The sequence below is a fragment of the Anomaloglossus baeobatrachus genome, chromosome 7, assembly GCF_048569485.1.
Source record: "Anomaloglossus baeobatrachus isolate aAnoBae1 chromosome 7, aAnoBae1.hap1, whole genome shotgun sequence".
In the NCBI taxonomy this organism is placed as follows: Eukaryota; Metazoa; Chordata; class Amphibia; order Anura; family Aromobatidae; genus Anomaloglossus; species Anomaloglossus baeobatrachus.
Window position 1 is genome coordinate 154,768,494 of NC_134359.1, and position 20,622 is coordinate 154,789,115.

The following is a 20,622-nucleotide window of genomic DNA, read 5'->3' on the forward strand; positions in this document are numbered from 1 at the left end:
TGGGACCGCCCAATGGTGGACACAGGGAGAAGTGGGGTGTGTGTGTGAGTGTATGCAATCAGATGTGTGCGTGTTTACTGTCTGATGTGTGACTGTGGAGCACGTTTGGGAGTGCGCAGCATGGGGGATGGAGCACGATGGGGAATGCGCAGCATGGGGGATGGAGCACAATGGGGAGTGCGCAGCATGGGGGGATGGAGCACGATGGGGGGTGCGCAGCATGGGGGATGGAGCACGATGGGGGGTGCGCAGCATGGGGGATGGAACACATTTGGGAGTGCGCAGCTTGGGGGATAGAGCACGATGGGGAGTGCACAGCATGGGGGATGGAGCACGATGGGGAGTGCGCAGCATGGGGGATGGAACACGATGGGGGGTGCGCAGCATGGGGGATGGAGCACGATGGGGGGTGCGCAGCATGGGGGATTGAGCACGATGGGGGGTGCACAGCATGGGGGATGGAGCACGATGTGGGGTGCACATCTCCCCCCAAAACACACACACCGCCACACACGCACTGCACAACACACCACACACACACTGGGAACCACAAACACTGCCCTACACAGACACCCACACACACACAGAGAACGCCGCACACACACAACACCCAACACACAAACACCGCGGCACACACAAATATACGCACATACCGTACAATACACACATTGCACAAAACATACCTCCCCCCAAAACACACACACACACCCCACACCCACACAAACCGCGCAACACACATACACAACGATACAGACACACAGCGCTCCACAAAGAACGACACACAACGCAACACACAAAAAACACTGCTCTCACCCCCCGCCACACCCAGACAACACCCAGAACATGTACAGCCCCTACACAAACACTTGGTAACTACACACAACAACATCTATATATACATATAACAAAAATCATACATTAACTACACAATACGTAAATTCTAGAATACCCGATGCGTAGAATCGGGCCACCTTCTAGTATTATATAACAATCTGGTGCAAGGTGGACAGTTATAACTTTTCCATTTATTATCCACTCCTGGTTATGATTCACAGATAGTGATATAAATACTGTCATGTGAATATAGTGCATCAGTCTCATTACCATGACCAACATTAATTAACAGTTGACTAACAGAAGTAAGATCATAAGGGAAAGACCCACTGTATACCATTACTATGTTTTCCTAGCGGCGTATATATGATCGGTGCAACCTGTGCAGCCGCACAGGGCCCCAGAAGTAAGGGGCCCCATTTGTACCTCTAAAGAAGGTATAATTATGTATTATGATGAGCTCTTGGGCTGTGAAGAGTTCATATATTGTTCTTGCATAAGGGCTCTCTTCTGTCTGTGACCAGCAGTGACTAACAGGATAGAATAATACATATAACTACTGTAGTAGTGCTGTGTACTAATAAAATTATTAGATTGCATGTTGAAGGGACTCTGCCAGCACAGAATGACTGTTCAAAACCAGTTCAGTCATTCATGTCTCATGGTGGGGCTAATTATTTAGGTGAACCGTCCCACCTGCTTGTTTTCCCCCTCTATCTCTACCCTCCCCTCTTCTTTGATTAACAGCCCTGGATTCATCGAGCCAGAGATGGGTGGAGACTGTAAGAAAGCAAGCAGAATGGAAGGTGTATATAAATCATTAGCCCCACCATGATGCACCAAGTGCCTGTACTTGATTTGAACAGTTTTTCTTTGCTGACAGAGACTCTTACAAATATATTTTAAAATGAGTTATCAAAAGGTAACAAGGCTTTTTAAAGCTTTTTATGGGTAGTCTATACTGTAGCAGATAGTAGTTGATCTTGTGTGGTCCATGCATGAAAGTAAAGTGGTTATAACTAACAGTTTAGTTGATCTAGAGTAGTGAAATATGTTGCCCAAGATTAGGATTGGACAGTGTATATGACTGCAGACTATCAAATTGTGACAGTGGTCATAGTCATGATTTCTAGTATTCTTGGTGTGAGTGAGTGCTTGCATGCAGTTTACACACTTGTAGTTACGTGCCTACTAGACTCATTTGGTATCTTTCAATGAGTGCAGCTATGCAAATCACATGCATGTGGTCACGTGACAGTCTACGCTCATCGGGAATACTAGGTAATTGTGACCGTGTGCACACCACCCGTTATCATGATTTGTCAGTGTGCAGTAACATATAATGACTCCTTGCTGGCGTTTTTTTACAGCCATATAAATTACAGAACTCTTGGAATATTTCAGCTTCAAATGCAGAACCTTGATCTGTTAATACCAGTTCTGGGTATCAATGCGGTCTACAAAAGTGAGTCTGAAAGGTTTTTGCTGCAGTTCTTGCTGCCACGTCCTTCACTGGGATGACCACCAAAAATCTGGAGTAATGATCCACCATTGTGAGAGCATAGGTATAGCCTGTCCGACTGGGTGTCAATTTTACATGGTCCAGGGCTACAATTTCCAGTGGCTGTTTGGTGACAATGGGTCGCAGCAGTGCTCTTTGACTGTTGCAATCTTTCCTTCTCAGTGCAAAGGGACCACAGTTTCTGCACCATCTTTTTATATAGGTTCTCATTCCTACCCACTAGAACCGGTCACGCAGCAACGCTTCCAGCTTCTTCCATCCGAAGTGTCCTGCTCGATTGTGGTAGGCTTCTAACACAATCTGAACACTGTTCTTGGGTACCACCACCTGTCAACTTCTGCCTGTTCTGATAGGGTCAGGGATTCCACTGCCTGAATGGAGTCATCTGTAACAGTGAATAATTTGGCAATGGTGGCGAACCTGGGCAATTTAGTTTCCTCCTCCCCACAATTTAACACTCCCATGGGTACTCTTCACCTGCAAAAATCAACCACATACCTGGCTGTCAGGACTGTAGACCAATTTTCTGAATATATGCGTGGTCCTCCATTGCGTGGTAATCCTGCCCTTTGAGGCTTATTGCCGCCCGACATCATAATATCATTTCACTTCGTGGGGTATCACAATGGGGCCAGAGTCTATTATGCATACATTACCAATTTCCCCACCAGACAGGTTTACCCGTTGTCTCAGCAGGAGGGTTCTGATTTCTTTTTGCAGGACCCTCTGCTGCCCGGCGCCGGCAGTTGCTGCAATCTGTTGGAGCAAGAACAACACTTCCCCCAGGCAATTTTCAATCACATTTGTGCCTAAAATCATCTATGGATTCTTATTACTGGCATCGGTTTCGACTACAGTTAATCCTTGGCCCTTTAACTCTACCCTCCCCACTTTTATGGTTACTTCCTTAAACCCAATCTTAGTTACTGGTAGTCCATTAACAGCATAAATAGTGAGGCCGGATGAGGTCTGTATCAGACCAAAACCTCTTGAAGAGTACATGCGGGATGGTTTTTGCCTGCGAACCGGTGTCCAACAATGCAGATGTGGGGATTCCGTCCAGGGTGACAGAACTGGTCGTCCTCCCACATACCTGTTGCGCCAGTCAGATGGGCCTTGTCATCTTATTCCTGGGGGTTGGCCCTTGGCCCCAAGGTTTGCCGGTTTAAAGGACACACTAGTGCAAAATGGCCGGTCTCTTTTCAACGATGGCAGATGGGATGTCCAGACAAGTCATAGCGATCGCTGCTCCTCCCTCTGGATGATGGCATCCTCCTTCCTCGCATGCATGGGACATCCTCAGGGCAGTCGGCCAACTGGATCTTCTCCGACGGCTTGGGTTCTGGCTTGAGCTGCACCACTTTTAGGATCATAGCCACATCCTTACTCCGCTGTTGCACTTGGCAACACAAGTCAGTTGAAGCACCAGGGGGCGCAGCCTGTCCATTAGCCGCTAACACAGTTAAGGAGGAGGTCTCCACTCTCATAGGTGAGGTACTGGCTTGCAAGGACTGGGGGGCAGAGTCTGTGGTTGCAGGGGATTGCAGGGCTTTTTTGGCCCGGTCTTTTAGAACAACAAAGTCCACATCTGGGTGTTCCAGAACCCGCAGCCGCAGCTGCTTACTGTCCTCCACTGATTGTAACTCCTGCAGGAACTGTTCAATCATCATCTTATTCCCTTCTGGAGCACTGATGGGGGCTACATGTTTTAAGGTCCGCAATGCTGATTGTAATAGTAACACATAGTCTCTGATACTATCCTGTGATCTCTGCCTCCAGTTGTAAAATCTGATTCTCAGCTCGGCCTCCGTACAGGTTTCAAAAGCAATTTTCAACTTTTAAAAGATGGTAGTTACTGATTCCCGGTCCACCTCTGATCTAGTCTCTATTTCAAGCTCTGCTGCACCTGTTAAACGTCCCAGCACAATAGACACTCCTTGCTTGCCAGTCATTGCATACATGTCGAATACGGTGCATATTTTCTTTTTGAACCCGAGTAAGGCATCCAGTTTGCTATCATACTGGGGCAGCCACGGTGCTCCTGGGACATACGGCAGGGTGATCGGCATGATCGGTGCCACTACTCCAGGTGCTGCCACTCCCGCGGGTGGACCAGGACCCTCTGCATCCCTGTCGCCAGGCGCCTGCATCTTCCCGTTCCCCTTGGTTTTTCTTACCACTCTCTCGCGGGACTGGAGCACTTCGGGAGCTTATGGGTCAGGTCACTGCCCCCTTCCGCCCGCGCTTGCCGGAGTCGTGGGTGGGGTCCCCTTTTGCGCCTTCTTCACCACTGCCGTGGCGTAGTCAGTTTTTACACAAAAATGGCGGCAGTTTCATAAAAACACAGTCCATAAGGTGCACATCACCTGGTGTAAACGGATCTAGTCCAAACCTGTTTGTGACACCAGAAAAGCTGACCCGCCCCAGGGCTATGGGGTACTCGGTCCCGGGCGGTGTATTGTTGGGATGTGTCACTGGGTGGCCGTTGCCCAGTTCCGTGACCTGGGGGGGTCACTTTAAAAAGGGGTTATTTACAGGGAAATATAATAAAAGTTTGTCATGATGCCACTTGTGGGATGCGGCTTTTTGGATGGAGAAGCCACTGCACAGTTTCTCACTACTGGGGCTGGTGTTAGTGGCAGCCTGATTGTTGGGCCCTCCGCAAGTAGGGCCAGGCCCCAGGGGATAGATGATGTTGTTGGGCACGGAAAGAAGGTAGGCCACACAAGGGATTGCAGTGTAACTGGTTTGTTTACTCACAGCATTGTTATAGCTGACAACCCGGAAAAAGCTGGTCTTGACTACTGGTCCCCTTAGTCCCAGTGCCGGTATGGTGACCTGGTGACTTCTTTCCCCTGCACCTGTCCCTGGTTGGAGGGTCCCCGTGGCTTGGAGAGTCTGGGGCTCCCCTTCTGGTAGTCTCTCAGTTTTAGGCCCCCTTCACATGCACGTGTCTCCGGTACGTGCTAGGTCCGTGCCCGCATGTAATGGAGACACGGGCACACGTAAACTCATTAAAGTCAATGGGTTTATGTGCACGCACGTGTGTAGCCGTTAGCCCGTTCCTCCGTGTGGAGCAGACGTGAGCCCGTGTGCTCCACACAGATGCATGCCAATTTTTCTCCAGCATCACGGGTGTCACACTGCTTGCACATGTACCACACGGATGTAGTGTGGATGCGGTCCCGTGTGACATGCGCCGGGGAAACACACGTGTCAGAGAAAAAAATAACAAACCTTTACTCACTTTCTCCTGCCCTCCTGTCTTTGCCGCTGCTGTCACATGCTTCCGACTGCTGCTCATTATGCTCATTTAATATTCACTTCACTGCGGTGGAAGCGGCAGCAGTGGGGAGTCGGCAGGGCTGGAGACCGAAGATCAGCACCACGGACAGCAATGCCAGGGACAGATGAGCAGAAAGTTCTCGTTCTCCATGTGTTATCACGGATAACACACGGAGAACACATAAACACGGCACACGGAGGGGAAAACGCACCTTTGACACGTCCGTGAAACACGTGCGTGATTTTCACGGACGTGTGAAGGGGGCCTTAGTCTGTATGACAGGTAGCTTGAACTCTGTGGGGTCAGTTTCTGTGGTCCTTTTCCCCGGTTCTCCCGTTGCTACTGTGTCTCAAAGTTTACGGTCAGTGAGGTCCTGGATGGTACCCTCACCGTGCAGATTTTATCAGGTCTGCCTGGAGCGTTTTCCTAACCTAGGATTCTGTACCCCGTTGGTGGTTTGGTTCTGGGAGTACTCCACCGTACTCCACCGGCAACCACACGCCTGGGCCCTCAGGTCACCATTACACTCTCCTGTCAGTGTGGTTACGTCCGTCTCCTCTCACTTCCACTTACTGACTGTCTAAACCCTCCCCTCTGGTTGTCGTCTAAAGGACTGGATCGGCTCCACCCCTAGGTGGCCATCCATTGGGTCCAAAGCTAGCCTGTCACCAGTCTTTGGGAATGGGGAAAAACAGGAATTAAAAATGAATGTTTTGATGTTACCGGCAATGGTCTTCTGCGTACCTGGGGGTAGGCCCTGCATCTTTGACAGGATGCAGTACCTTGTAGCTCCTGATGGCTTCAGGGGCGCTACATGAGTCCTTCACCTGTTTCCACAAATCAGTCCATGACACAGAGACAGAGATGTGCAATGACAGTGAACACGCATGAAGCTCTGACTTCACAGCTGTGAGCCCCACACTACAGCCTGTGTCGCGGCACTGACCTCAGAGGTTCACCTGTGTTCATGACAGCACAGAGACAGAACAGCGTGATGACAATGCACTTGAGTGAAACTCTGATGTCACGCTTTCTAGGTCCCAGCATACTACAGAAAATTAGTGATTCTGGGTGTCTGTGTATGGTGTTGTTATTATAGTGGACACCTTGACCTTCAGGCCTGCTGTGCTCTGTCTGGCATCCGACCCCTTTGTCTCCAGGTTAAAGAAAAAACAAGGTTTCATAAAAACATTGTTCCTTAAAGGGAATCTGTCACACGGATTTTGCAATGTAAGCTGAGGACAGCATGCTGCAAGAGTTAAAAAAGAAAAAATAAATCTGTTTCTCTTATCTGTGTGCCAGCTATTATTGTTCACTCATACTAATGGGTTTATTGCTCTGAGATTAACATTGGTAAGACTCCTCTGCATGCACAGAGCAGACTGGCATGCCCCCTGCTGGGATTTACACCTGATAGTCAGTTGTGTGCAGGGACAGCTCTCAGCTCTGCTAAACTCAATTCTTAGATAAAGTCAGAATGGCTGCACCAACCTAAGTTAAACATGGAAAGTTTCAAAATCTCTTTGCCTACGTTATGCTGCTGTCCGTTGAAATACCAAACACCTGGTGACAGATTTCCTTTAATTGTACAGTAAACTCAGGTACATAGGGCAGCAGGTAATATCAAGGATATTTCTGTATCATACACAGGCACATTCGTCCCAATGTCTGATAATAGCACTTTTCTTGTGAACGGTATAGAGGCAGAACAGATGAGTTGATTTTCCATCTTCCTGATACAGGGCCACACAGGTCAGTGTGTTATGCTGTGAACCCTGCTATTGTCCCTTACAAGGGCTGCTCCTAGAGCACCTACCCTCTTCATGTGCCCACAGCTGGGCAAACCCTTTGACCCTTTTTCTTCCTAAGGTCCCCCACAACTGGCTGACACTGGACTCAGTTCCCTAGCAGGCTTCACCCACTTGCTTGTATGGTAGATCTCTTTCCACTTATGGTTCTATTCTAATATTGCTCCCTCGTACACAACACACACCTACAAGACTTCTCATCTTGCTAAAGGTCTCCTAACAGGAAAAACAATTTCTTTTCCCACACTCCAGCTCCTCTCTCTGTGCACTAATCCCAACTGTAAACTCTTAACTGTTCACTGCCTGTTGCTGGGCAGAACACAGCTTCCTCATATGGCATTGCACAACATTATGCAGGCAAACATTGACTTTCACGTAAACTATGTCCAGCAAAGCCATTCAAACATTACACATCACAATTCACATTGCATTAATATGATTGATGTCTTCAGGGTGACAGCCTGTCCACCTCCTAACAGACTGACAGCTGGCTTAGTATTGCATCAGTACAGAGCCGACTGTCAGTCATTCCCGTGGGTGTGATTAGAGCTGTTGTTCACTATGCACAGAGCAGTAACTTAAACCACGCCATCTGCACCTGTATGGCTAAAAGTCTGAGCTGCCAGGAGAAATAAAGTTCTTTTCCTCCCGGCAGCAAAGTCCTCAGTGCAGCGGCAGCATGGCAGCAGAATGCTACCAACCTGCGGATTAACCCCATATCTTATGGTTATTAGCATTTTACATGACAGGTTCCCTTAAAATATTATTTGTAATAATATGTAACAATCAATTGAAATCCTTGCTCTTTCTATGCTTAGGAGTCAAGTGTTTGATGCTATGTCTGTATGCACACTTATATAGGGAAGACTGTCAGTTACTAAGCAGCCCCACCTTATTGATGCCTAAACATAGAAGGATCAGGGCTATTAATGAATAATTTATATCAATGTGTTCAGCTTCTTCGGCTTAGGGTACAGTTCCACTTGTGTATGACTCGTGCGAGTCTTGCATCGGTATCACCCAGCACGGCCGCACACTTCAGACAGGAGTGGGTCAGCTGCATCTATTTCCATGCAGCTGAGGCACTCATGTCCGGAGAGTGTCAGGCCCTGCCGGTTGCATACAGGTAGGTATCGGAAGACTAGGTCATAGATGTATAAAAGCGACAGGTTATGGATTGCTTTATATGTCATGATTGGGATTTTGAACAGGAGTCTCTACACAATGGGAAGCCAGTGAAGGGATTGGCAGACAAGAGAAGTCTGGGAATAGTGGAGGGACAGGTGGATTGAATTTGAGGTTAAAAGCATTTACAGATGTGGGAAATATTTTTGAGTTGGAGTTGGAAGGACATGGAAAGGGGTTGGATATATGGCTTGAATGAGAGAGCAGAATCAAGGGTTACCCCAAGGCAGCAAGTTTGCGGGACTGGGAAGAGTGAGCAGCCATTAACTATGAAGGAAAGGTCTCTTATGGGGTTGACTGAGATGGGGAAAAGGTGATGAATTCTGTTTAGTCCATGTTAAGTTTTAGAAATCAAGCGGAGAAAAAGAATGAAATAGCAGACAGACATTGTGAGATTCTGGTTAATAAGGAGGTAAAATCAGGTCCAGAGAGGTAGATATGTATGTAATCAGCTTATAGATGATACTGAAAGCAAGGGAATTCTATGAGCTGTCCCAGACCAAAGATATAGATGGGGAAAAGATATGGGGTTAGTATGAGAGTGGGAGATGCTGAGTGGTTGATTAGGTATGAAGAGATCCAAGATAGGGCCAAATCTGTGATGACAAGAAATGAGAGAATCTGTAGTAGGAAGGAATGGTCCACTGTGTTGAAGGCAGTGGACAGGTTCAGGAAGAGGAAGACAGAGTTGTGTTGCTTGACTTTGGAGGTTAATACATCATCGGTGACTTTAATTAGTGCAGCTTCAGTTGCATTATGCAGTCGGAAGCCAGTTTGTAACATGTAAAAGAGGGAGTAGGAGGAGAGGTGGGAGGGCAGTTCAAGGTGGACATGCTGTTCCAGTAGTTTTGAGGCCTAGGGGAGAAGTGATATAGGGCGATAGCTAGACACAGAGGATGTTTCAAAGGAGGGCTTTATGAAGATGAGTGTAATAGAGGCATGTTTAAAGCATGAGGGGAAAACATCAGTTGTTAGTGATAAGTTGAAGAGATGGGTTAGGGTTGGGATGAAGACTGTGGTGAAGCTTGCTATAAGGTAGGACAGGATCGAGTCAAGTGCACAGGTGGTGAGATGTGATCTGGAGAGTAGAGAAGAAAGTTTATCCTAGGTAATGGTAGAGAAGCTGGTTTTGGAGGAAGAAGGATGAATAGTTATGAGGAGGTACTGTGGGGATTGTGGACAAAGTTTAAAGACAGCTGAAAGGGAAGTGTAAATGGGGATGTTGCAGTCACCCATGATGCTAGTGGGAATGTCAACAGAAAAAAAATGAAGTAGCCAGGTAGTAAAGTGGTCAAATAAGATGGTGGCTGGCCCTGAGGGGCAGTAAATGACAGCTAATTGGAGGTTGAAGGGGAAGTAGATGTGGACAGAGTGAAGCTCTGATGTGGTGAGAAGGGCCAGGTTTTGGAGAGATATCACCAACAGTGAGAAGCAGATAGAGTGTGAGTAGGTGGGAGCAGGAGAGGGCATAGGATGGCTATATGTGTCTGGAGACAGAGGCTTTTGAGGAACATATTTAGGCAGAAGCTGAGATGGATGTAGGGAGAAACCAGATCATTGCTAGGTAGGTATTAGGGTGGTTAATAGGAAGTGAAGGATTTTAGGGGTGATAGTGGAAAGAAACAAAAAATGTGTTTACCGTGACTATGTATCCAGTTACCTTCAGTTACCTTCTTGGTCTAATTCATTGCAGTACACTTAAATGATAAAGTACAGACAGTCTATACAGCCAAGATGCTCACTATATATGCTTAGAAGTGCATTCATGTGTGAAGCAGAGGGGAGGGGCCTGGACTCATCTTTGTCACTTGATCAAAGCTGAGCCAGATGCTGGATACCATAGGCAGAATAAACATGTGGGTCATAAAGAAAAGTCAGGAGGGGTTAGTGGAGTGGCGAGTTACAAGTCTAAAAGATGAATACATGCAGCAGAGACAAGGGATATCAGATGTTGGGAAAGTTGATTAGTAGTTGAAGCATACCAGATGGATACAAGCAGCAGAGGCAGGGGAGGTTAGATGGGGGGAAAGCAGAGTAGTAGCTCAAGCATACCTGTGGGAAGAGTAGACAAGATAGACATGATGATTAGATGATGCATGGAGTGCGGTGATTCTAGATGACCAAGTGCATCATATTACATTCTGTCCTAATTCATTTATAGAAGACTAGAAGGTGGCCCGATTCTACGCATCGGGTATTCTAGAATTTACGTATTGTGTAGTTAATGTATAATTTTTGTTATATATAGATGTTGTTGTGTGTAGTTGCCAAGTGTTTGTGTAGGGCGCTGTAAATGTTCTGGGTGTTGTCTGGGTGGGGGGGGGGTGAGAGCGGTGTTGTATGTGTGTTGCGTTGTGTGTTGCATTGTTTGTGGAGCGCTGTGTGTCTGTAGCGTTGTGTGTGTGTGGTGCTGTGTGTGTTGCACGGTTTGTGTGGGTGTGTGTGTGTGTGTGTGTAGTCATGTGTGTGTGTGTGTGTGTGGGGTGCGTGTGTGTGTTTTGGGGGGAGGTATGTTTTGGGCAATGTATGTGCATATATTTGTGTGTGCCGCGGTGTTTGTGTGTTGTGTGTGTGTGCGGCGTTGTCTGTGTGTGTGTGGGTGTCTGTGTAGGGCGGTGTTTGTGGTTCCCAGTGTGTGTGGTGTGTTCTGCGGTGCGTCTGTGGCGGTGTGTGTTTTGGGGGGAGGTGTGCACCCCCCATTGTGGTCCACCCCCATGCTGCACCCCCCATCGTTCTCCTTCCCCCATGCTGCACACCCCCCATCGTTCTCATTCCCCCATGCTGCACACTCCCCATCGTGCTCCATCCCCCATGCTGCGCACCCCCCATCGTGCTCCATCCCCCATGCTGCGCACCCCCCATCGTGCTCCATCCCCCATGCTGCGCACCCCCCATCGTGCTCCATCCCCCATGCTGCACCCCCCATCGTGCTCCATCCCCCATGCTGCGCACCTCCCATCGTGCTCCATCCCCCATGCTGCGCACCCCCCATCGTGTTTCATCCCCCCATTCTGGGCACCCCCCATCGTGGTCCACCCCCCATGCTGCACCCCCCCATCGTGCTCCATCCCCCATGCTGCACCCCCCATCGTGCTCCATCCCCCATGCTGCACCCCCCATCGTGCTCCATCCCCCATGCTGCACCCCGCATCGTGCTCCATCCCCCATGCTACACTCCCCATCGTGCTCCATCCCCCATGCTGCACACCCCCCATCGTGTTTCATCCCCCCATTCTGGGCACCCCCCATCGTGCTCCATCCCCCATGCTGCACCCCCCATCGTGCTCCATCCCCCATGCTGCACTCCCCATCATGCTCCATCCCCCATGTTGCACCCCCCATCATGCTCCATCCCCCATGCTGCGCACCCCCCATCGTGTTTCATCCCCCCATTCTGCGCACCCCCCATCGTGCTTCATCCCCCATGCGGCACCCCCCATCGTGCTCCATCCCCCATGCTGCACTCCCCATCGTGCTCCATCCCCCATGCTCCAAATCCCTCAGAGAGGAGTATAATAGGAGGATTATAATAGGACTATAATGGGAGGAGTAGTCCTGGGGAAAGAGGAGTATAATGGGAGGAGTTGTCCTGGGGGGAGGTGTACAGGTGCCCAACGTGTGCGAAGGGCGTGGCCGAGCGGGCATAGTGTGAGGGGGGCGTGGCCAAGCGGACATAGTGCGAGGGGGCGTGGCCGAGCGGACATAGTGTGAGGGGGCGTGGCCGAGCGGGCATAGTGTGAGGGGGCGTGGCCGAGCGGACATAGTGTGAGGGGGCGTGGCCTAGCGGGCACAGTGTGAGGGGGCATGGCCTAGCAAGCATAGTGTGAGGGAACGTGGCCTAGCGGGCATCGCATGCGGGGGGCATGGCCTAGCGGGCATCACGTGCGGGGGCGTGGCCTAGCGGGCATCGCGTGCGGGGGGCGGGCCTGGCCAAATGATTAATCCATGCGAGGGGCAGGGCCAGGCCGAGCCGAGCAGCCAATCCATGTGGAGGGGCGGGGCCAGGCCGAGCCCAGCAGCCAATCCAACGGTTGTTACTGTAAAGACACTGTCACGGTGACACTGTCACGGTGACACAATTTTGGAGCAAGACAGACAGACAGACAGAATAAGGCAATTATATATATAGAAGGTGGCCCGATTCTAACGCATCGGGTATTCTAGAATTTACTGTGTAGTTAATGTATGATTTTTGTTATATATATAGATGTCTGTAGTTGCCAAGTATTTGTGTAGGGGCTGTAAATGTTCTGGGTGTTGTCTGGGTGTGGGTGTGTGTGAGAGCGGTGTTGTTTGCGTGGTGCGTTGTTTGTAGAGCGCTGTGTGTCTGCAGCGTTGTGTCTGTGTGTGTGGTGCTGTGTGTTGCGTTGTGTGTGTTGCATTGTTTGTAGAGCGCTGTGTGTCTGCAGCGTTGTGTGTGTGGTGCTTTGTGTGTGTGGTGCTGTGTGTTGCGTTGTGTGTGTTGTGTTGTTTGTGGAGCGCTGTGTGTCTGCAGCATTGTGTGTGTGTGTGGTGCTGTATGTGTTGCACGGTTTGTGTGGGTGTGTGTGTGTTGGGGGGAGGTATGTTTTGTGCAGTGTGTGTGTGTTGGAGGAGTAGTCCTAGAGGGAGTGGAGTATAATAGTAGGAATAGTCCTGGGGGGAGAGGAGGATAATAGGAGAAATAGTCCTGGGGGGAGAGGAGGATAATAGGAGGAGGAGTCCTGGGGGAGAGGAGTATAATAGGAGGAGTAGTCCTGTGGGGAGAGGAGTATAATAGGAGGAGTAATCCTGGGGGAAGAGGAGTATAATAGGGGGAGTAGTCCTGGGGGAGAGGAGGATAATAGGAGGAGTAGTCCTGGGGAGAGAGGAAGATAATAGGAGGAGTAGTCCTGGGGGGAGGAGGATCATAGGAGGAGTAGTCCTGGGGGAGAGGAGTATAATAGGAGGAGTAGTCCTGGGGGAGAGCAGGATAATAGGAGGAGGAGTCCTGGGGGGAGAGGAGTATAATAGGAGGAGTAGTCCTGGGGGAGAGGAGTATAATAGGAGGAGTAGTCCTGTGGGGAGAGGAGTATAATAGGGGGAGTAGTCCTGGGGGGAGAGGATGATAATAGGAGGAGTAGTCCTGGGGGTGAGGAGTATAATAGGAGGAGTAGTCCTGGGGAGAGAGGAAGATAATAGGAGGAGTAGTCCTGGGGGGAGGAGTATAATAGGAGGAGTAGTCCTGGGGGAGAGCAGGATAATTGGAGGAGGAGTCCTGGGGGGAGAGGAGTATAATAGGAGTAGTAGTCCTGGGGGAGAGGAGTATAATAGGAGCAGTAGTCCTGTGGGGAGAGCAGGATAATAGGAGGAGGAGTCCTGGGAGGAGAGGAGTATAATAGGAGGAGTAGTCCTGGGGGAGAGGAGTATAATAGGAGGAGCAGTCCTGGAGGTGAGGAGTATAATAGGAGGAGCAGTCCTGGGGAAAGAGGAGGATAATAGGAGGAGTAGTCCTGGAGGTGAGGAGTAAAATAGGAGGAGTATTCCTGGGGGGAGAGGAGGATAATAGGAGGAGTAGTCCTGGGGGTGAGGAGTCTAATAGGAGGAGGAGTCCTTGGGGGAGAGGAGTCTAATTGGAGGAGTATTCCTGGGGGGGGAAGAATAATAGGAGGAGTAGTCCTGGGGGGAGAGGAGGATAATAAGAGGAGTAGTCCTGGGGAGAAAGGAGGATAATAGGAGGAGTAGTCCTGGGGGGAGAGCAGGATAATAGGAGGAGTAGTCCTGGGGAGAAAGGAGGATAATAGGAGGAGTAGTCCTGGGGGGAGAGGAGGATAATAGGTGGAGTAGTCCTGGGGGGAGAGGAGGATAATAGGAGGAGGAGTCCTGGGGGTGAGGAGTCTAATAGGAGGAGTAGTCCTGGGGGGAGAGGAATCTAATAGGAGGAGTATTCCTGGGGGGAGTGGAGGATAATAGGAGTAGTCGTCCTGGGGGTGAGGAGTCTAATAGGAGGAGTAGTCCTGGGGGGAGAGGAGTCTAATAGGAGGAGTATTCCTGGGGGGAGAGGACGATAATAGGAGTAGTAGTCCTGTGGGAAGAGCAGGATAATAGGAGGAGTATTCCTGGGGGGAGAGGAGTATAATAGAAGTAGTAGTCCTGGAGGTGAGGAGTATAATAGGAGGAGTAGTCCTGGGGAGAGAGCAGGATAATAGGAGTAGTAGTCCTGGGGGGAGAGGAGGATAATAAAAGGAGTAGTCCTGGGGGGAGAGGAGGATAATAGGAGGAGTATTCCTCGGGGGAGAGGAGTCTAATAGGAGGAGTATTCCTGGGGGGGAGAGGAGGATAATAGGAGGAGTAGTCCTGGGGAGAAAGGAGGATAATAGGAGGAGTAGTCCTGGGGTGAGAGGAGTATAATAGAAGTAGTCCTGGGGGGAGAGGAGTATAATAGGAGGAGTAGTCCTGGGGGAGAGGAGGATAATAGGAGTAGTCATCCTGGGGAGAAAGGAGGATAATAGGAGGAGTAGACCTAGGGGGAAAGGAGTCTAATAGGAGGAGTAGTCCTGGGGGGAGAGGAGGATAATAGGAGGAGTAGTCCTGTTAGGAGAGCAGGATAATAGGAGGAGAAGTCCTGGGGAGAAAGGAGGATAATAGGAGGAGTAGTCCTGGGGGGAGAGGAGGATAATAATATGTGGAGTAGTCCTGGGGGAGAGGAGGATAAGAGGAGGAGTCCTGGGGGGAGAGGAGGATAATAGGAGGAGTAGTCCTGGGGGAGAGGAGTATAATAGGAGGAGTAGTCCTGGGGGAGAGGAGTATAATAGGAGGAGTAGTCCTGGGGGTGAGGAGTCTAATAGGAGGAGTAGTCCAGGGGGGAGAGGAGTCTAATAGGAGGAGTATTCCTGGGGGGGGGAGAAGAATAATAGGAGGAGTAGTCCTGGGGGGAGAGGAGGATAATAGGAGGAGTAGTTCTGGGGAGAAAGGAGGATAATAGGAGGAGTAGTCCTGGGGGGAGAGAAGGATAATAGGTGAAGTAGTCCTGGGGGGAGAGGAGGATAATAGGTGGAGTAGTCCTGGGGGGAGAGGAGGATAAAAGGAGGAGTAGTCCTGGGGGAGAGGAGTCTAATAGGAGGAGTAGTCCTGGGGGGAGAGGAGTCTAATAGGAGGAGTATTCCTGCAGGAGAGGCGGATAATAGGAGTAGTCGTCCTGGGAGTGAGTAGTCTAATAGGAGGAGGAGTCCTGGGGGGAAAGGAGTCTAATTGGAGGAGTAGTCCTGGGGGGAGAGGAGGATAATAGGAGGAGTAGTCCTGGGGGGAGAGGAGGATAATAGGAGGAGTAGTTTTGGGGGGAGAGGAGTATAATAGAAGGAGTAGTCCTGGGGGAGAGGAGTATAATAGGAGGAGTAGTCCTGGAGAGAGAGGAGGATAATAGGTGGAGTAGTCCTGGGGAGAAAGGAGGATAATAGGTGGAGTAGTCCTGGGGGGAGAGGAGGATAATAGGAGGAGTAGCCCTGGGGAGAAAGGAGGATAATAGGTGGAGTAGTCCTGGAGGTGAGGAGTATAATAGGAGGAGTAGTCCTGGAGGTGAGGAGTATAATAAAAGGAGTAGTCCTGGGGGGAGAGGAGAATAATAGGAGGAGTAGTCCTGGGGGTGAGGAGTATAATAGGAGGAGTAGTCCTGGAGTGAAAGGAGGATAATAGGAGAAGTAGTCCTGGAGGTGAGGAGTATAATAGGAGGAGTAGTCCTGGGGGGAGAGGAGGATAATAGGAGGAGTAGTCCTGGGGAGAGAGTAGGATAATAGGAGAAGTAGTCTTGGGGAAGGGGAGTATAATAGGAGGAGTAGTCCTGGAGGAGAGGTGTCTGATAGGTGGAGTAGTCCTGGGGGGAGGTGTATAGGTGCCCAATGTGTGTGGGGGGCGTGGCCGAGAGGGGCAGACGTGGCCGAGCGGGGAGGCGTGGCCGAGCATGTGAGGGCGTGGCCGAGCGTGTGGGGGCGTGGCCGAGTGGGGCAGAGTGTGGGGGGGGGGTGGTCGAGGGGAGGCGTGGCTGAGCGTGGGGGCGTGGCCGAGCGGGGAGGCATGGCCGAGCACGACAGAGTGTGGGGAGTGTGGCCGAGCGGGGAAGAGTGTGGGGGCGTGGCTAAAAGGGCAGAGTGTGGGGCATGGCCGAGTGGGGGCGTGGCCGAGCGGCGGGTCGTGGCCGAGCGGGGCAACTATGCAAAGCAGTTTCCATAGTTACCTGATGTGTATCATTGTTATCAGTGTACGTGTGCCGGGAGTCGGGGTATGTTAGTAAGCATGGTACACATCAGGTAAGTATTCAGGAGGATAATAGGAGTAGTCCTGGGGGGAGAGGAGTATAATAGGAGGAGTAGTCCTGGGGGGAGAGCAGGATAATAGGAGGAGTAGTCCTGGGGAGAAAGGAGGATAATAGGAGGAGTAGTCCTGGGGGGAGAGGAGGATAATAGGTGGAGTAGTCCTGGGGGGAGAGGAGGATAAAAGGAGGAGTAGTCCTGGGGGTGAGGAGTCTAATAGGAGGAGTAGTCCTGGGGGGAGAGGAGTCTAATAGGAGGAGTATTCCTGGGGGGAGAGGAGGATAATAGTAGTAGTCGTCCTGGGGGTGAAGAGTCTAATAGGAGGAGTAGTCCTGGGGGGAGAGGAGTCTAATAGGAGGAGTAGTCCTGGGGTGAGAGGAGGATAATAGGAGGAGTAGTCCTGGGGGGAGAGGAGGATAATAGGAGGAGTAGTCCTGTGGGGAGAGCAGGATAATAGGAGAAGTAGTCCTGGGGAGAAAGGAGGATAATAGGTGGAGTAGTCCTGGAGGTGAGGAGTATAATAGGAGGAGTAGTCCTGGAGGTGAGGAGTATAATAGGAGGAGTAGTCCTGGGGGGAGAGGAGGATAATAGGAGGAGTAGTCCTGTGGGTGAGGAGTATAATAGGAGGAGTAGTCCTGGAGTGAAAGGAGGATAATAGGAGAAGTAGTCCTGGAGGTGAGGAGTGTAATAGGAGGAGTAGTCCTGGAGTGAAAGGAGGATAATAGGAGCAGTAGTCCTGGAGGTGAGGAGTATAATAGGAGGAGTAGTCCTGGAGTGAAAGGAAGATAATAGGAGCAGTAGTCCTGGAGGTGAGGAGTATAATAGGAGGAGTAGTCCTGGGGAGAGAGGAGGGTAATAGGAGAAGTAGTCTTGGGGAAGGGGAGTATAATAGGAAGAGTATTCCTGGAGGAGAGGTGTCTGATAGGTGGAGTAGACAAAAAAGACTGACTGCACTCCTCGATCTGACATGTGAACAGGTGCATAACTGAACATGGCCATTTGTATATCTGCCCAGTTGCCCCTTCAAATATACAAATGGCCATTTATATATGCTAAATATCTCATTTTTCTCAGATTTTCCTTAGCAGTAATGCAGGTCCATGTTCACATATTCATCGTTTCCATACTTTAGCATTATCAGAGTGCAAACTGCTTTTTTGTATTTTATGATAGGTGGAGTAGTCCTGGAGGGAGTTGTATAGGTGCCCAATGTGTGTGTGGGGGCGTGGCCGAGCGGGGCAGACGTGGCCGAGCGGGGAGGCGTGGCCGAGCATGTGGGGGGGTGGCCGAGCGTGTGGGGGCGTGGCCGAGTGGGGCAGAGTGTGTGGGGCGTGACCTAGGGGAGGCGTGGCTGAGCGTGGGGGCGTGGCCGAGCGGGGAGGCGTGGCCGAGCGCGGCAGAGTGTGGGGGGCGTGGCCGAGCGGGGCAGAGTGTGGGGGCGTGGTTGAGGGGGAAGAGTGTGGGGGGTGTGGCCGAGCGGGGGAGTAGCCGAGCGGGGGTGTGGCCGAGCGGGGGGCGTGGTCGAGCGGGGCCGTGGCCGAGCGGGGCAACTATGAAAAGCGGTTTCCATAGTTACCTGATTTGTATCATTGTTATCAGGGTACGTGTGCCGGGAGTCGGGGTATGCTAGTAAGCATGGTACACATCAGGTAAGTATTCAAAGCGACAGTGCTGGGTCATTTGTTTGTCTCCTGCTGTGCAGCACGCGTCGGCGTGTGACAGCAGGAGACCAACGATCTGAATGGGCAGGGAGCCGACATATGCTGGTAACCATGCTACACAATATTACCCGATGTGTACCATGGTTACCAGCGTACCCCGCCCCCCCGCATGCACGGGAGCCCACACCAGCGTACGCCGGCAACCCCAGCAATGCAAGGGTAGGTGTCGGCTGGGTTGCCGGCGTACGCTGGTGTGGGCTCCCGGGGGTACAGCACTCACCTAGGAGTCGGGGCTCCACGTCGGTTCGGGGAATGCGTGCGGGGGGCGGGGCCAGGACAAGCGTGCAATGCGTGAGGGGGGGTGAGGCGTGGCCGAGTTGCCAATGCGTGCAGGGGGCAGGGGTGAGAGGCCAATCCGTGGGGGGGGGAGCCTGGGCGAGCGCCCAATCCGTGCAGGGGGGGCGGTGCCGAGGCGAGGCGAGCGGCCAATGAGACGCTTGTCATGGTAACGACAGAATTTTGGAGCAAGACAGACAGACAGACAGACAGAATAAGGCAATTATATATATAGATAAGTTCCTTTAAAAAAATAAAATTATGGTTAAGGTTTCCAAATGACAATGATCAGGAGAAGAAAGAGATATTTTAAAGAATATTAGACAGTGAACACATGAAACAGCTTGGAAAGTCAAAAACTGGTGCCAAAGTTTTAAAATCTGCATAAACTTCTATTATCCTGAGCAGCTGCAGATAATCCACATGGAGCATGTCATTCAGCTGGATGTATGAAGTCAGCCAGGAAATAACGTGATCTCCACTTGTTTGCTATGTGTCCAAGCTTAGGGCCATTGCATTTGAATGAGGCAGGACATTCTTTCTTTAGCTCGTCAAGCCCAACAACCTATTCCAAAATGCAACGTTCACACCACAGACTATTTATTATCTTTAACCTTAACAAATGAGATGACTAGAGATGGGCGGCTCCGCAGATGTCCGGGTTCGGTGGTCTGGACGGATTTAAAAAAGAAGTCCAGTTTGGGACCTGACTTGAACCTGAACATGACCCTGGACGTCAAACCCCATCTAAGTCTATGAGGATCTGAACATGTGTGCTGCAAAATGGTGCTAGTAAGGGCTTAGAGGGATGAAAAGCAGGAGAATTATGATTACTGAGTCTCTCATGCGGCTGTCACACTACTTTCAGGTCCGCTCATTAGCTCTCATTCATATTCGCTGCTTCCTCTGCCGACTTTCTGTGACATTGTCTGTGATTGGTTGAAGTCAGACTGCCGATTGACTGTGGAGTGAAAAAATAAATAAATAATTTGAAAAAAATGGCGTAGTGTCTCCCACATATTGATTCCCAGCGCAGATTAAGCAGACGGCTACAGGCTGCAGTCCTCAGCTGCGTGCGTTATCTTGGCTGTGTATCAAAATGCAATGGACTCCATTCGGATTTTTTTTAATTATTAAAATAAATAATTAAAAAACCCAGCATGCAGTCACCCCCAATTTTGATACCCAGCAAAGATAAAACGGACAGCTGGGGGCTGGTATTTTTCTTCCTTATAATTTTTCTTTTACGTTTTATCCGGGTGGCTGTACCCGAACAGTAACATGGACTTCTCTGAGAAGTCCGTGTTCGGATCCGTGCACAGACACTAGATGTTCGGACCCCTGAACTTTTCAGTTCGGATTCGCGCATCGCAAGACATGACAAAATTACCAGACTCTTTATGGCAATCTTGTAACCTGCATTAGTTCATCCAGTCCAGATATCTGCCTTTTTCATATCGATTTAGAGGAGGCAGCATAAGAAAAGGTATTATTGCATAATGGGGAAAATCTTTCTAGACTTCAGAGAAATTAGGATTAAAGGGGACCTGCCAGTGGACTATGTTAATTTAGGTGACCATGGCAGCATGAAGTCGTTGGGAGATGTCGTCTCCGTCTGCCGTTATAAAGAAGATCCTCTCTGAAGCGCCACAGTGCCTCACTGTAAAATATGTCAGCAGTAATGAAACCGGTGTCTGATTCCTGCTGACTGTGGTTCGTGAAGCAT

At 50.3% G+C, this 20,622-nt stretch overlaps 1 protein-coding gene across 1 annotated transcript in view; it reads left to right on the top strand.

Annotated features, from left to right (window-relative positions):
• Positions 1-20,622, top strand: part of COL5A2 (collagen type V alpha 2 chain) — a 384,888-nt gene that overhangs the window by 214,862 nt on the left and 149,404 nt on the right. The gene's annotated exons all lie outside the window — the stretch shown is intronic.